The sequence below is a fragment of the Monomorium pharaonis genome, chromosome 8 (assembly GCF_013373865.1).
Source record: "Monomorium pharaonis isolate MP-MQ-018 chromosome 8, ASM1337386v2, whole genome shotgun sequence".
Taxonomy (NCBI): domain Eukaryota; kingdom Metazoa; phylum Arthropoda; class Insecta; order Hymenoptera; family Formicidae; genus Monomorium; species Monomorium pharaonis.
This window is the reverse complement of record NC_050474.1, coordinates 2,095,245-2,110,782: the sequence shown is the minus strand read 5'-3', so window position 1 is coordinate 2,110,782 and position 15,538 is coordinate 2,095,245. Positions and strand designations below refer to the sequence as shown.

Below are 15,538 nucleotides of genomic sequence, written 5' to 3'. Positions count from 1 at the left end.
GAAAACCGTCGACAAGCACTAGTCGCCCCGTGACAGTACGACACGACTTTCATCCCCCTGCGAATAAAAAGTCGCTCGTTCACGCGAGTCCGGCGACAGAAACGCCGTCATCAAATTGCACGTGGAACATGATTATAAATTTAGAACATTTTCCATTTGCTGAATTTTTGTAAGAAATTATAGAAATTATAGAAATTATAAAAAATTGGAAAAATGAGAAATTATATAAAAGAATAATAAAAATTAAATTCTGATTTGAATTGAAATAGAGCAATGTTTCATATTAGATCTAATTATTATATTACATAATTTACCATAGAACTAATCAATAATTATCTCGATTCTTATAATTTTGTAGGAATGCCAGTTACATGTCGCACATTAATGCATTCCACAATGTAAATTACGTTTCATTAAGATTTCAGCGGCTAGTAATTATCGATTAAACTTAAACGAGAACGTCCTTTTCTTCGGCACATCTGGTCCCTTTGTCCGCGTATTCCGCACTGACAATGCTTTTAATTACCTGCCGACGTATAGATCGAATTATAGGTTGTTGGTCCCCGTCGTACGAACAACTATTCCGATTGATGTCGAGATAATTAGTGCACGATTACAGAAAGAATAATTGCCAGATTCGATTAATGCGCCAGGATATCTGTTACAGAATCTTACAATTTATATTTCATTGTTCTTATCTTATATATTATTACGAGCAAACTGAAAACTTATAAAACTTATAAAATTATGAACGTTTAATTATATACTGGTAATCTCTCTCTCTCTCTCTCTCTCTCTGTCTCTCTCTCTTTGAAAATTTTATATATTTTCAACTTCGACTTTATATCGAAATAACGCGCGATTTAATAATTTGTACTTTTTAATTGCGTAAACGCGTTATCCGGTTGGAGTGTTGGTTTCTATGCTTTTCGCGGGGAATAAAGGAATCTGACATTCTTGCAGGCGTTCTCTTGGTTACGCTCGTACATCAATGTCACTTAAAGTCAGGAAAATTTCTCTTAACAATTTTTCTCGCCACGGGCCCAAGTGCAAAAGAAATTGTCTGCAGGTACGTATCTTTCGGCGCAATAGCCGGATAAAATATGTCATATGACTTATGGCATATAAACCGATGTATTGTTACTGGTATTAACTCGAGAAAACTGTCCAAATATTTTATATGAAAATTAAATATCAATACTTGAATTAGTTAATAATTAAATTTAGTTTTGAACTACCTTACGTGTTTATACATTTACGTTTCCACTTAGTACATTGTACAAATAACAATAATAATAAAATAATTAAGCTTTTATATTCTATAGTTAAATTCTTTCTTACGTTTGTGATCATTTTCTTTGATAAATCGTTTATAATTTTTACTTAAAAGCTAAAATATATGTATGATAAATCATCGATACGATATTATTAACAATATCAAACTTTAACTCGTTATCTCGTTGTAGATATATTGTATATATTACGTATATTTTTTGTATAATTGAAAAATTTACATAATTAAAAATGTTCATCGTTTTAGCAAAAATTACAAATTTTTTCTATTATAATATTTATATTTGGGATTCAAACATGCATTTATTAAACATTCGAAATTCGCAACTACAGATCGAGTAACACGTTATAGCCAAGGTATTGATTTTCCGTATTTGTCAGAACGTAGCCGATATAGCGCGTGCGGCGGAGCTGTCACGTTCGATTTGTGACCATTCAGCGTACCCTCCTTTCCGATGCATTGCTACAGTATAGTCCTACATGGAGCAGCGTATTCATGCGACGAACGATGCAAAGAGGATGCGTGGGCGGTTCGGCGGTACCGCCACGTGCAATCTCCGAAAAGTGCAAGTATCGGGGAAGAGACTTACGAGGGTTACATGTGAATACGGACCATTATTCCGCGCGATAAAGCAATTTCCTCGCACTCACGGAATTATATTTCTGCTATTTAGCATCGGTCCGGATATCGAGCGGGGAAGGAAGGAGAATGCGGGAACGGTCCACGAAAATGGGATAGAGACGGAAGGAAAGAAAAGAGGGATGGGATAGAGAAAATGTGAATAGGGAAAGCTCGAACGGACGGACGGACGGACGGACGGACTACCGCAGGAGAAACGGGAAAGCAAACGGAAATGGAAACTTCATCGATAAGATCGTTGTTGCTGTACGTACGAAACGATTCGTTATCGTCATCGATCGATCACCGCGCGAGCCCGCTTTTTAGAGTCTACTTTAATCTCACGCCAGTTGAAACGACTATTCATTTTCTCAAAACATTCGTTTTGCTAAAGATTAAAGATTATACGCGAGCAATATTATTAGAGAAACGGCGTAACGTACGTCCGCTTGGTATTTAGAAATCTACCGCGCGCCACAATTTTTCTACGCAAAGATATATTTCCTAAATTACAAATTCTTTTTCCTTACGCCTTTATAGCCATGTTTGTAGAGAAACATGCATCTTCGTTATACCGTTCTTCAGTAAATGTGAGCGTATATGTGCTTCCTCTCCTCGCGCTTTCTCCTCTTCCCTGAGAAGTAATCACAATATGTATGAGAGGCGAGAAGACAGAAATCCGTCGAGATACGAAGCTCACATAGCACTCAGTTTTCTCATTGGAATTGCAACTAGTTCGCTCCTCTATGGCGAACTACATACATTATTCCATGCCTACCCGGTAAAATTTTAGGCAAAAGATCAAGAGAGAAGGGGGAGGGAGGAGAATCTGTGCATTTATCAATAATTTCCCTCTCGTTTTACATTGTTTAAAGCATCGTGTTTATTCAAGATAAACATTATTCAAGATAAACATTATTTGAGAACGAGCAATCAAGTTGAAACTTATTAATTAAGATAATTTGTTTATTTCTCTTGTTCATTAATTTTATTTCATTTAATTATATACATACTAAAGCATAAAACTGCCTCAAGTCTTTCTTTGCAGACTTAACACATTTCGAACGTTCACTGTGTGTAGATTGATCTTTATTTCTAAATCTTCAAGTTCCCCCTCCGATCTCGGTACGTTTATAGTGAAAATAACCACGACCGTGTTTTAAAAGCGATAAAACGTACGCACGGAAATGCGAAAATCCAACGTTCCGCAAACTACCCCCGCGTTCCCATAAATATGGAGTCCGTTCGAGGGGCGGACTAGGTGGGACGAATAATATCCGTCGTGTTTTCCTTAGCTCCGTTGAATTATTATACGATTCATGTTTCGAATTGACTTACAAAATACAAAAGCGGAAAGAGCGGGATGTTATTGTACAGCGGGGGATAGCGAGCGGTGGGAATATAGGCAGCGGGGTGATATACCTTCGAGGTAAAACCGTGTATTTTTACAGAATCGCGTCCACGATGCTTCGCCATCGCGAATGAACATCGCGAAAATGTGTATCGCGAATGAAGTTTTCCCATACCCCCAGTGGCCAGTCGGAACTTGATTGTAAAAGTTCCAGTGCAATCCATCCTACGTTCTGAAACCGGGCAACTTGACTTTACTGATATTAAATATAATTTTAAAATAGTTCAATATATAAATAAAAGTATAAATAAAGATATATTAATTTAAAGAAATATTATGTATATAACTATACTAGAAGGTATGCATTTATATTACGCTTAGATTCCATCAATTTATTAGAAATTATGTATTATAAGCTTTTTTTTTTTCAATTTCTATTCGAATCGTTCATAATACATACTATCACATGAAGATTCAATTACTTTAAGTGTCCAAATTCTACACAACGATCATCGATAAGCGTATACCTACACCCCCAAAATCTCCCTTTACCTTTGCGCCAACCGAGGGAAAAGGGAATATATAGGCACATATGAGATCAGATTCGACGATCCTTCTGTTCGGCTGATCGGCTTCCCGAGTTTCAAGGAGAGCCAAAGCTGGAACCAATAAAAATGCCCGGCATTCTCCGGCTCTTACGGCTCATCCGCCGCTCCGTTCGTGGACCTTAGCACGCGCCTCCATCTCCTCTATCCTCTTCCCTCATCCCTCTTTTCGGATCTTCTACCCCTCCTTTCCATTCCTTACCTTTTCGTTTCTTCTGCACGGATCCTCCTCTCGCGCCACGCTGCTGGTACCTTCCTTGTCCTTTCTCGAAGCCCATCAAAGACTAACCAAATATTTGGCGAGGTCCTCATCCACCCCTCCCAGCGGAGGAGGTGGCGGCCGCTCGGCGCTTTAAACGTTACTGTTTCACCCCACGCGGAAAACAAGAAAAGCGCCAGCTAGAAACTCTTTTGTATCAATTTCAAACTGTCGCAACGAGATCGAGCTTTGGGTCTTTACTTTCTTTTTTTCCAACAATATATAATATTTGCAGACATGCAATGTGCTAAGAACTGAATCAATTCACATGCATTTTATTTTTATTCATGTTAAACATTTATCTTCATCTTTATTATAAATATATATTTTATATCGGCATCTAAAATACCTTTCGCAAGTTTTTCAAAAAAATTTGGAGACTATCTTCCCCTCTTCTCTTTTTTTCTGCCGATTACTGCTTTACAAAACTCGGCCAGTACTATAAATTGATTCCATGTTAATTAAATACCGAACGTTATACGCTACCAAAGGGCAATTACGACAAATCAATCGTGGAAAAAACTTGTATGTACAATTAAAAAAAGTCAATGAAAGATCAAAAGTGAATGTATTCGAATGATCCTTACACTTGCTCGTTTCCTTACATTCTTTACGAAATGTTTTACAAAAGATATAATGAATATTCACGAAACGATCAATGAGAAGAAGAAACAGAAAAGAAGGAATGAGATGAACAACAAAATCGACAGACAATTTTGTTGATAAGAAATCGAATCCGATTTTTCTTTTCCTCTTTGCAATAGCACCGCCGCGCCGTCTCATCCGTCGTGATCACAGTAGCAAGAAGAATGATGTTTGCGGTGTTGAAAACTTGTCCACGAAATCGAAGAAACTTACTATAGTAGACAGAAATGTAGAATTTAATTTTATTGCTGAACGATAACGATAATACAAATAAACATTTACTATCCCCAAGTAATCAATTAATAGTGATAGATATGTTGACGAAGATAGCTTTAAATGTGGCGAATTAATTATCAATCAATTACGGCGATTGTAGAAAACAATTTATAATCATTAATAGTCGCGCGCGATTAATTAACCGTGGTTCGTTTTCTTATTGAAGCGATTTAAAACGCCGCGAGCGATATTTTACGACTGCTTGCTAGTTTCGAAAACGTAATTTGTGTCGCTGGAAAGCTGGACGTATTGCTTCTCTCCTCGCAGAAGTTGTAACGAGGGACCCGTCTTTCTTCTTCTTCCTTTTCTACCTCCCATCTCCATCCACCGTCTGGATTCACCTTCTTCTCCTTATTCTTCTCAGCATCCTTCTCGTCTGTCAGCGTTACCTTCGTGTTGGTGGAAGCGCTCCGGATTCGCGACAGAGGGTTCGTTAATGAGCAAATATAGGGTGTCCATTAAGTTAGCGACAATCGATGCATTGTACAATTCCTCCGTAAATCCCATGGTATTTACCGTGGGACTCGCTCAAATTTTCGATTAGCGAGAAACAGTATGGTACTAGACGAGAAAAACATAATTATTTAAATGTATTTCTCGCTATTTCTCGGCTAACATGAATTAATGTTATGTATTATACATATTTACGTTTAATAATCCCAATTATGAAAAGTTCAAACTTTTATACAAAATGATTGTTAGGTCGCATATTAATTTACTTTGCTGTTAATTACCATTTGCCGTGCAAAGCAACATTCCAAAGAATTAAACATTAAGTATTTACAGCGGTGTAAGACGTGTCGTCATTATTGTTACATTGTGTCAATTGAGAATCCTGTGAAATAAGAGTATTTCAGACTGTTTCCTGGGAGATTCGCTATCGTGATGGCGGTTGCGAACGTGCCGAGTTTTGAGAGACGATGCACGGCAATGGCCGAGGTTCTTTTTAAAGCAGAAAAGAACTCTCTTTGACTTTCTACCCGCCCGATACGACTGGCGGCGCATTCAATTCGCTAACGAGCGGCCGTGATTAGCCGGCCACTGTCCAAGGGTTGGCCTATCCCTCACCATTCACCCTCTCATTACCCCCGAGCCCCAGTAATTTCACGGGACAGTCGGTCTAAATTAGTCGGCCGGTTTATATGCCGGGACGTTCAAGGCATTCCTAGTGAACCTGAAAAGCCGTCAACTCCGAGCTGCACGCCGAGCGATCCGATGTGGTCCGATTTCTTTGTTGATCGGTATTATAGCGCGGGAGGATTTGCTGCAGCTGGAACCAATCGCGTTTAATGCCGCAATCTTTACATACTTGTCATGAAACTGGTTTAAAGACTGCAAGGCGACGTGATAGTTAAATTGCATTTGTAACATTAATGTAAATATATTAAAGACAAATTATTAAATAAAATATTTATTCTATGTACAGCGACTTAGTTAGGTACACAGATATACACGTATGTATATGCCTCACCAATATATTTGCGAAATAAATGAATACTAATATTATTGTAAAATATAATAATTATTACATGAAAAATAAAGTAAAAATATTCAAGATTCTATCCTGTAGTTTGCAATTAAAAACTTTGTTACTGTACTACGTGTAAGATCATCTATTCACTTCGATCTAGAAGAATTCATATAATCATACCGAATCAATCGTTCCGCGTATAAAAAGCTATTTTTGAGGAAATTGCTTACCAATCATAGTTCCGACGAATTGTAATGAACGTAAGCAACACTCGCTCCGAAATTAACCTCGAATTTTAAGCCCGAGGCGAAAATAGGAAGAAGACAAACGGAAAAACAAAAGGAAAAAGAAGTAAAGAGGAAAGTGTTCGGTAGATTGCTTCTGATAGATAATAAAGAGAGCATTTCTCCAAGGGATTGCTGCAGCACGATGGTAACGGCGCCATCGGCCATGTCTGTCCGCTGACAGATATTATAAGTAATTTCGCTTAGGAGAGGGAAAGAAGAAAGCGAGAGCAAAGGTACGAAGGTGCGGCGAAACGTTGTTCGGGATTATGAGCGTGCAGCATGACACCCAGCTTCGTAACTTTGTCCTCATCTATACCGTCGCGTTTGATCCCTTTTATTTCCGACGAGAAACGTGAGTCACGGCTTCGCTTACGTCTTCGCGCTGCAGATGAAGATGAATCGATATGCGCTAGTTGAGTATGCAATACGACCAAAACGTTAAAGCAACGTTTTTAGAAACAAATAGAGATCCAGAGGAGATTTTACAAACTTCGGTGCATGTGATCTACAAAAATATCACGTTGCTAAAATATTGCGGTAAAAGGCTACGATCGATCGAACTTCCGACACTTGCAAAAACTCTTAAAGCTCGTAATCCTCTTTCATTCTCCGCTATTTTCGAACGTGTTACGATATTACGTTATTACATCCTGACGATGGGATATGTCATCGTTAACAGCCCGAGAGTGAGTTTTAACAAAGCCGGAGTCGGATCTGCGTCAGAAGGGATGGAAACTGGCTGGGGAGAGGTGCTTGGATCGCTGGTGAGCACTGATAACGCGTGCCTGCCGGTTGTTATGTCTCTCGAGAATCCCGTTTTTGCTGGAAAAGGCGGGATAACTAGGCGGAAAGGTGGGGGCAGTTTAATTAAAAGAAACCTCCTCGTTCGAGGGCGCGAGATCGCAGGAACTCCGGTTACGATAGGGATGAGGGCACTCTTTATGATGGAGCTGCACCACCGACGAGGGCCTGTGTATATCTGCACGCGTGAGATAGACCTAAAAATTCCGTAGTATTGAGCAAAAAATTTCTCGCGCGTTCTACTTCCTTGATAAAATGTAATTTTAAACCATTCTAATTCATAACATTTTTTATATCAAACTGTTTCATCTTATATATCGAAATATGCATTTAAAATATGAAACAGAGACTAATCATCTAAATTCTAAATTGTAGAAGTGACGCGATTTATATTACTGCATTTGGTTATCGCGAACACATTGTTTGTGCTAAAATAGATTAACGTCAGCAAAGGTTGCACTTAAAAAAAAAAAAAACGCAATAACTGAAATGTTTCGCGTTTGTCCGAGAAATTGTCGATAAAATGCAAAAACTACAGATTAAAAGCTAATAAGCGAGCAACGAACATCGGGGAACATCGGCATCCTGTGCTTTCGGAACGAAGAAATTGCTACTTCTTCTCAATGCTCGCAAATCATTTCTAAATCGAGAAAGTTACCGGCGGGCGTAAGTTCGAGATATATATTTTTGCAGTCCTGTGCACACATAGCTAGTTAGATACACAGATATACGTACGTATACACTTCACCAATGTATATCCGCGCAACCGCTCGTCATGTGTCTCGAATAAACGGCGGGCTCTCGACACGCTTCGAGATGAAACTACGAGAAAAGATTGCAAAACTCCTGCAGAACTCTCGTGAACATAATTTTTGTATTGTTTGCTGCGGGGGTCGGTTATTATGGATTCCGCAAGAAGCACAGGACGGTGTGTGTCGAAATATAGCTGTAATAACCGAAATTACGGCCGGATATCACGGAAGAAAATTTCATTCTCAGAGCGAAGTTTGTCATAAAATTTATTATGAACGACATAAAAGCGTGATTTTAAGTTTTGAATGCATGTTAATTCAATGCACTCATTTAAATTTAGAAAATATCAGCTTTAAACATCTAACGTATTATTTATGTTTTATACGAGGACATTAGGTATATAAATCTTAATACATGATATAAAATACACGGTAGTTACACGTTGTTATAATGCGATGATTATGCATTGTACGATAATATTATATAATATTACGTGTAAACGAGAGAAATTAATGCATAATGGCGATTAGAGTAACTAATGGGAGAATTGTCATCGCGTGTTATAATACCGTAGTGGTCATTTTCGAGCGCAAATGGTACCTTAAACGTGCATATTGTGCGGCTCATTAAGTAAATGAGCCTTAAAATGCGCGATAATAATCACCCCAGTGTAACATCTACCTCGGCGGTATTAGCATAAAGGGTTAGTCGGTGCGTCCCTTATGCATTATAATGAGTTTCACGCGCGTTAGCTCAAGTAACAGGTAGGCAGACAGGTGATTCTTCCGCGTAACATAATAATGGATCTGATATACCCGAGCAAGGGTTGTGGCGCACCCTACGAGAAACGAATGTGTAATTTCCGTTTCGTTGCAACGATTAGATATGCGCGCTGCGTACAATTATTGATTCGTAATCGCTGAAATTACCTTTGAGTGTACTTTACTTCGAGATTGAAATCTATTTTATTTAGAAATGTCTTGTGAAAAAATATCACGACCGCATGACCTGTTTCGCCAGTGCATCTTGCGACTCTCCGAGATTTTCCCAATTTTTCCCCTCAGTATCTCCAGCATCCGGCGATTGTACTGGATTACCTATTGCTAACAACTGCACTTAATCGTTCGGAATAACGATGACCATGGCAAGTTCGAGGAAAAAGTCAGCATACAAGAATCACTCGTTACTATGTTTCTAAAAGTTACTTTATTTAGTTACGCTTCGATTTACTTAACGATCGAGTTGAAACGCTTGTAAGCTAAAGATACATTTAAACAGTAAAATAATTATTAAAGAAATTTTGTTGCAACAAAATATGTGTTCATAAGATTAAATGGATTATTTTTACGTATCAAATAGATAATAACGGGATGTCTCACGTTTCCATTTTCCCTTCTACGTTTAGCAACACGCTCTGACTTCATTTTTAATCGCGACGCAGGCGTCCCTCAAAGTTGACGCTGCAGGATACTCTGTGCGAACATCGGTTCTCCGATTTCATTCCCGTAATCCGTTCTTAAGCAGCGTTTCTCCCTTTTTTTTTACGAGCCTCTAGCCTTCGTTCACGCTAGCCGGTCGAGATAACGCCAGCTTTATTATAGATTGACCCCGGGCACTCGACCCCTACCTTCTTCTCCCATCGTCTCTTCTCCCTCTTTGTGTCTCCCCCGATGTTCCTGCCGGCAACCCCAGGGACACTCTCGTCGATCTCGAGTCCACACCCTTTGGACCATTTATCTCGATCGTTTGCATCGAACGAGAGCGCCGGGCTCGCCCATCGTCATAAAGTTGCCGCTCACCTCCTTATTACGCGTGATATTAAAACCACCTGGTAAACCGCGTCTACATCACGCTCATTTTCGGCGTTTTACAATCTGTCCTTTATATTATATAGCTGAATTTACTCTCGACGAACATATTTTTTATTTTACATCAATGTCAACAGTTTGTAAAAGGCACATGTATCCAAGATAAAGAACGGCAGCAAAATTGAAAAAGAGATGAAATAGATGGAAACAACAAAGCTAGCTTGCAGATAAAACATCTTGATGTATTAGAAACACAAATGCGGCACTATACCGCCGAATTTCTATCGCGATTTCAAGAATCGTAATCGGAGCGTGGAAATAAGCATTCCCATCGTGTTGTGACTCGAAAGAGTAGCCGGGTAGCCGAGTAAAAGAATGTAGCCGAGGAAACGAGTGCTGCGGGGGATCGAAGAAGACGCGGAGAAGGGAGGAGAAGCGTCGTTCCTTACCAAGCACGACGCTGGAAGAGCAAGGAGCGGAGGGGTGATCTCACCCCCTCATTCTCTGTTTCCTCTCGCTCTCTCTCTCTCTCTCTCTCCCCCTCTCTTTCTCGGTCGTTCACACAGAACCGGTGGGGGATTGCCGTGTGGCAATCAATGCCGTTGAATTAACGCCTGGCTGCCCGTTTGCGGGAAAAGTAAGATTAAAAGAAAGAAGGAATGGACGCCAACTACCCCCGCAGCGAGTGAACGCGGGGGCGGCGAGGAGACGGAGGCGCGAGCATGTCTATAACGCCAGCCGGCTCCGCAGTAGCTTTTATTTTGCTGCTCGCTTTGCCTTCCGCTTGGCGTCGCGCGGGCCTCCGCGTCGTGCCCGTCGTCGTGGACGTTAATGACGTTTTTTACTTCTAACGGATATATACGCGCCTGATAATAGGAATTTCTCATCTTATTGATATGCTGTAACCCTTTTGTAGGATATTTTTTCTTTCGTACCACTAATTCTTCATTTTTTATTAATCAAAACATTATTTAAGAACATTTTATATATTTCGTGCTTTTAATTGCAAAATACATATGATTTTTGCAATGTTTTATCACACTTTCATCAAAATACCTAACAAGTGCGATGTGAAGATTATAAAAAGCGTTCTAACGTTTATATTCTAAAACCACGTTTATTTTACCAGATTACTGTTCAAATAATATTCCGGAGACGTTAAGAGGATCTTATGAGGGACCTGTACCCTACTTTACAACAGAGCTTTTAAGCTTCCTAGACAAAAGAATGTTTCGATCTTCGTACTTAGACCCTTCGGGTTCTAGAGTAATCATGGGATATCGGCTTATCGGCTGCTTCGGCAGATCTTGTACGAAGAAACCGCATTTATTTACCTTCTCACGTTTATTCATCTATCTAAATGCAAACATGCTGAATATCGTAAAATAAAATTTTAAACAAATCTAATCATACAAAGTAAATTTTCATCTTCGCGAAAATTATATCCTCAATTATTTAGCCGAAATATTAATACCATTTGAAATACATGTGTAACGTTGAAAATGTATAAGATTCAAAATTATTTCGACGTACAGGAGAGCTGCGAGATGAACGGACGAGTAGTTGCAGGCGGAGATTTTTTTCGCAGACGCGCAGAGCACGCAGTATCGACTGCGCGCACGATAATATTTTTCGGGCTGATATATGATCGTGCTTTATGGCTAACACTTTTCTCTCCCCGCGGTTCCGCACCGGGCAGATCGTTTTCCAGACGCGCTGCAAGCTCGTCTCAATCAGAGAGGGACTCGCTACCACCCGCCGCGTGATTGGTGGTAGCGATGGATCATTTTTTAAGTCTCACTGCCTGCTCCCTCCCGATAAGGACGAGCCCTTTGGATCGGCCTTTTTCCAGAGTGGTTGCGATGGTTCACGAGGGACGGACTGGAATTAACTTTAAAGCCTCGTCATTGGCTACCTCACCCCGTCCTACCCGTTTTGCATGCGTGCCGCGCATGTGCGTGTGCAACCCTTTGTGAAAGGGTCGCGATTCTCGTCCTACTTTGATAGAAATTAAAAAATGATCTCCAGCTTTTTGATAGGTTGACGCGTCTGCTCAAATAATGTGATTAAATTTGAGCAGTTTTACAGGTCAGCAATCGATAGTTACTTTGACTCACCATAATTTTTTCTTTACAAATATATGTCAAAATAATTATCACATTAATTTATTAAAGTGCATTTTTTTTATTTATTATGTGTATATTTAATCAATGTATTATATGTATTATATTCAGTCAATATGAATATATTTAATCAATTTTATTTCCTATAACTTTTTAAATTCAAAAGTAATTGAAAATGATAAAAGAAAATTAATTATAAACGGAGAGTAAATTAATATAAATCGTTAAAGAGATTTCTTATTGATTATTTAGAATTATCCTATTTAAACTCTGCGTATCTCAGCATACGCCACCCTTTACATTCTCAAGCAAGCTTATTGGTCGACAGCAACCCTCTAATTTTACATACGTCTCGCGCATGTGCGCACGTGACCCTTTTGAAGGCTGAATCGCACCCTTCCCTTTTGTAATTTAAACTATGAAGGGGGTTCCTTCCAAGAAACTTGATTGGTTGATATTCCTGTGAGGCGTGATTCACTGTACACTCCTTGTGCACCTATCATTAATGCGACAATTTTATATCAAGATGTAAAGTATTAATCCTTGTGAAAATCGTTTACATTGTTAACACATACACACACGCGCATCATATATATCTGTAACTTATTTTTCAAAAATTATTTAATTGTAAATAAAATTTATTAATTTAAGTATTGATTAAGTTTTTTGATAGTTAAAGTTGTGCTTTTCAGAGCGCGACGTTTTCTCATGTCTGTCATAATTCTGGTTGCCTTTGGTATTGTTGCCATAGTTACGATGCGAAAGGATGTCGTGCTCGCTACGTCGGAGAAAATTGTGGGGGTTGCAATAGGGGTGGGTCCACGGGCGGTTAATGAAGCCAAATCCGTTTAGGATGAATGCTGTGGGAGCAGAATGAATCAATGGTTCGTTAGATGGTTTGCATTGAAACGATAACGTGCGCTTCCCTCATACGAAAACGTTTATCTGAATGCTTTACGGATGAAAGATCTTTAAATAGTAAATTATAGAATAAATTCTAATATTTTCAACAAAAAATATGACATAATTATTTACAAGAAAACGGCGCAACATGTCTAAAATAATCTTTATCAATAGTCTTTTTAATATCATTAATATATATTATTACATATGTCATAGTCACACGGAAATTTAACTACACATTTCAAAGTTTTGCTTTGCGTGTTTGCAGCAGATATTCTGCTAATCTTCACAAACACCTGGGGGTGCTGATGCTAACTGAAAGATCGCGTGACGGGACGAAACGGGGATGGTTTTGCCTACTTAAGATTCTCGAATGCGTTACAAGTGTTTCTTATCAGTCGTAAAAATGGTGTATGTATCTATTTCCATGCCTTTAATTTTTCTCTTAAAACGTATATGCCACACGCACAGAAAATGATAATCTAATCGTTAAAATATTCCCGTCAAATCAGAATACGCTAAAAATTTCCTATTTTTAGAGAAACTTGTTTATTTCATCAGATTAAACAAATATATTCTAATTAAAGGCTACTTGATAACATCTGCCTTCTCTAAATTACTGAGAGAAGACATGTGTCACCTGCACTAAACAAACTTCCGCGTTGAAGATCTAAATATTCGTGTTTAATGAGAACTCATTAATTCTCCCTTTCTTTGAGATCATATCTCGAAGTAAAGAGAATCTGATATATGCTGTCAAAGGCACGGCAAAGCGACACGTCTTATCACTTTTACAGACGTCGAGGAAACGCGGAAATCTTATGGACGTTGCTTCGCGAAAGCACGCAAAATTTTTTTTGTACCGCCACGAAGAATGTTGCATATGTACGTAATTAAATATCTTTGGTGCGGTCTGCTTCTATATTTAGCGCGGGCATAATCGAGATCGCCTATCTGCCGTATTTCCCTTTAATTTTCCGCAATTGCGCGCCGTTCCTACATAACGCATTTCGCGCTGAACGAGAGATCGCGGGTCGATCATATAAGATTTCGACGAAATTATGGCTTGCAGGGAGTTGCTCGTACATTGTCTAACCATAAATAATCATGAGCAGATATTTCTACTACCGTGCAATATTGTTTTTCACCATTTGCATATTATGATATATTCTTATCGCCATCAAGTTATAATTTCTTCCAGCACAAGTGAGTGTCGGTTATACACCTGCATAAAAATGCATTGGCAGCGGATGCATATTATTGTACGTTACTTCACTTTTTCCTCACCCGTCGTTAATATGCAGAAAGCCCCTTTTTAAAACTGCACTTGCGCCTCTTTAATTTTCCGCTAGGGAATGCTCTACTTTTATTTGCAATTCTCGTAATAAATGCTCTACTTCTATTCGCAATTCGCGTAAGTTATCACCAATCAAATCGTCGTAAAAAAATTGCATAAAAACACATTTTATAGTAATGAACCCTTGATATTAAATAATTACATATATTTTACAAGGCTAAAATATTTTCGCAATAATTTCTTTACAGTGAATTCTGGGAAAGAGAATCTTATAGAGTTGGTTGGTATATCAGTTTATTAAACTTGCTCGTCAAGACCGACGAATATGCAGCACACAGTGCATTTATATGAATATGAAGAATGTAATTTTTATTTAGATAACATATAGATGTGCACACGAATATCCAATGTTCGTTAGAAATTGGAATTATTTTATATATACTTTTATTTAATAAAAGATGTTGAATTAAATAATAATGTCAATTTTTACATATATAAACTTTTATATAAATGCGCTTTTATATAAATTATTTTAACTATTTTGTTTTACTTTTTTAGACATTATTAAACACACAAATATAGATTATTAAAATTTAATATCAATATTTTGTCAAAATATTAAAAAAACTTTTAAGAAAGGAATAATTTACTACAATTTAATTCAAAATTTTGAGGGAGACAACGCTCGGAATTTTTAAAATACCGTTTCCAGATCGAACACCAGATAAAACACTTGCTTTTAAAATTTTAATTCAGTTTAAAAAACATAGTGTTTACATTAGTCTTTATACAACATATAAAAGATGATATACGCATAATGATGATGATGCATTAGTATAGTAAACGCAATGAATGGCGTATTTAAACGGTCTTTTGATATTTACCGCAGTAATTATTTTCCACTTTACGCTACTGCAGCTCGGATTTTCCCCTAATTATCAGACAACAAACGGTCTAAATAACATGCGCCTTAAGATTCGATAAAATCATTTTCTCTCTTCTCTCACCGCGCCCGGCATGTACGCGCATTTACCGTACGCATCCTTT

At 38.2% G+C, this 15,538-nt stretch overlaps 1 protein-coding gene across 3 annotated transcripts in view; it reads left to right on the top strand.

The window, feature by feature from the left end:
- LOC105834932 (gastrula zinc finger protein XlCGF7.1) overlaps nt 1-15,538 on the top strand; it is a 63,354-nt gene that overhangs the window by 17,221 nt on the left and 30,595 nt on the right. The gene's annotated exons all lie outside the window — the stretch shown is intronic.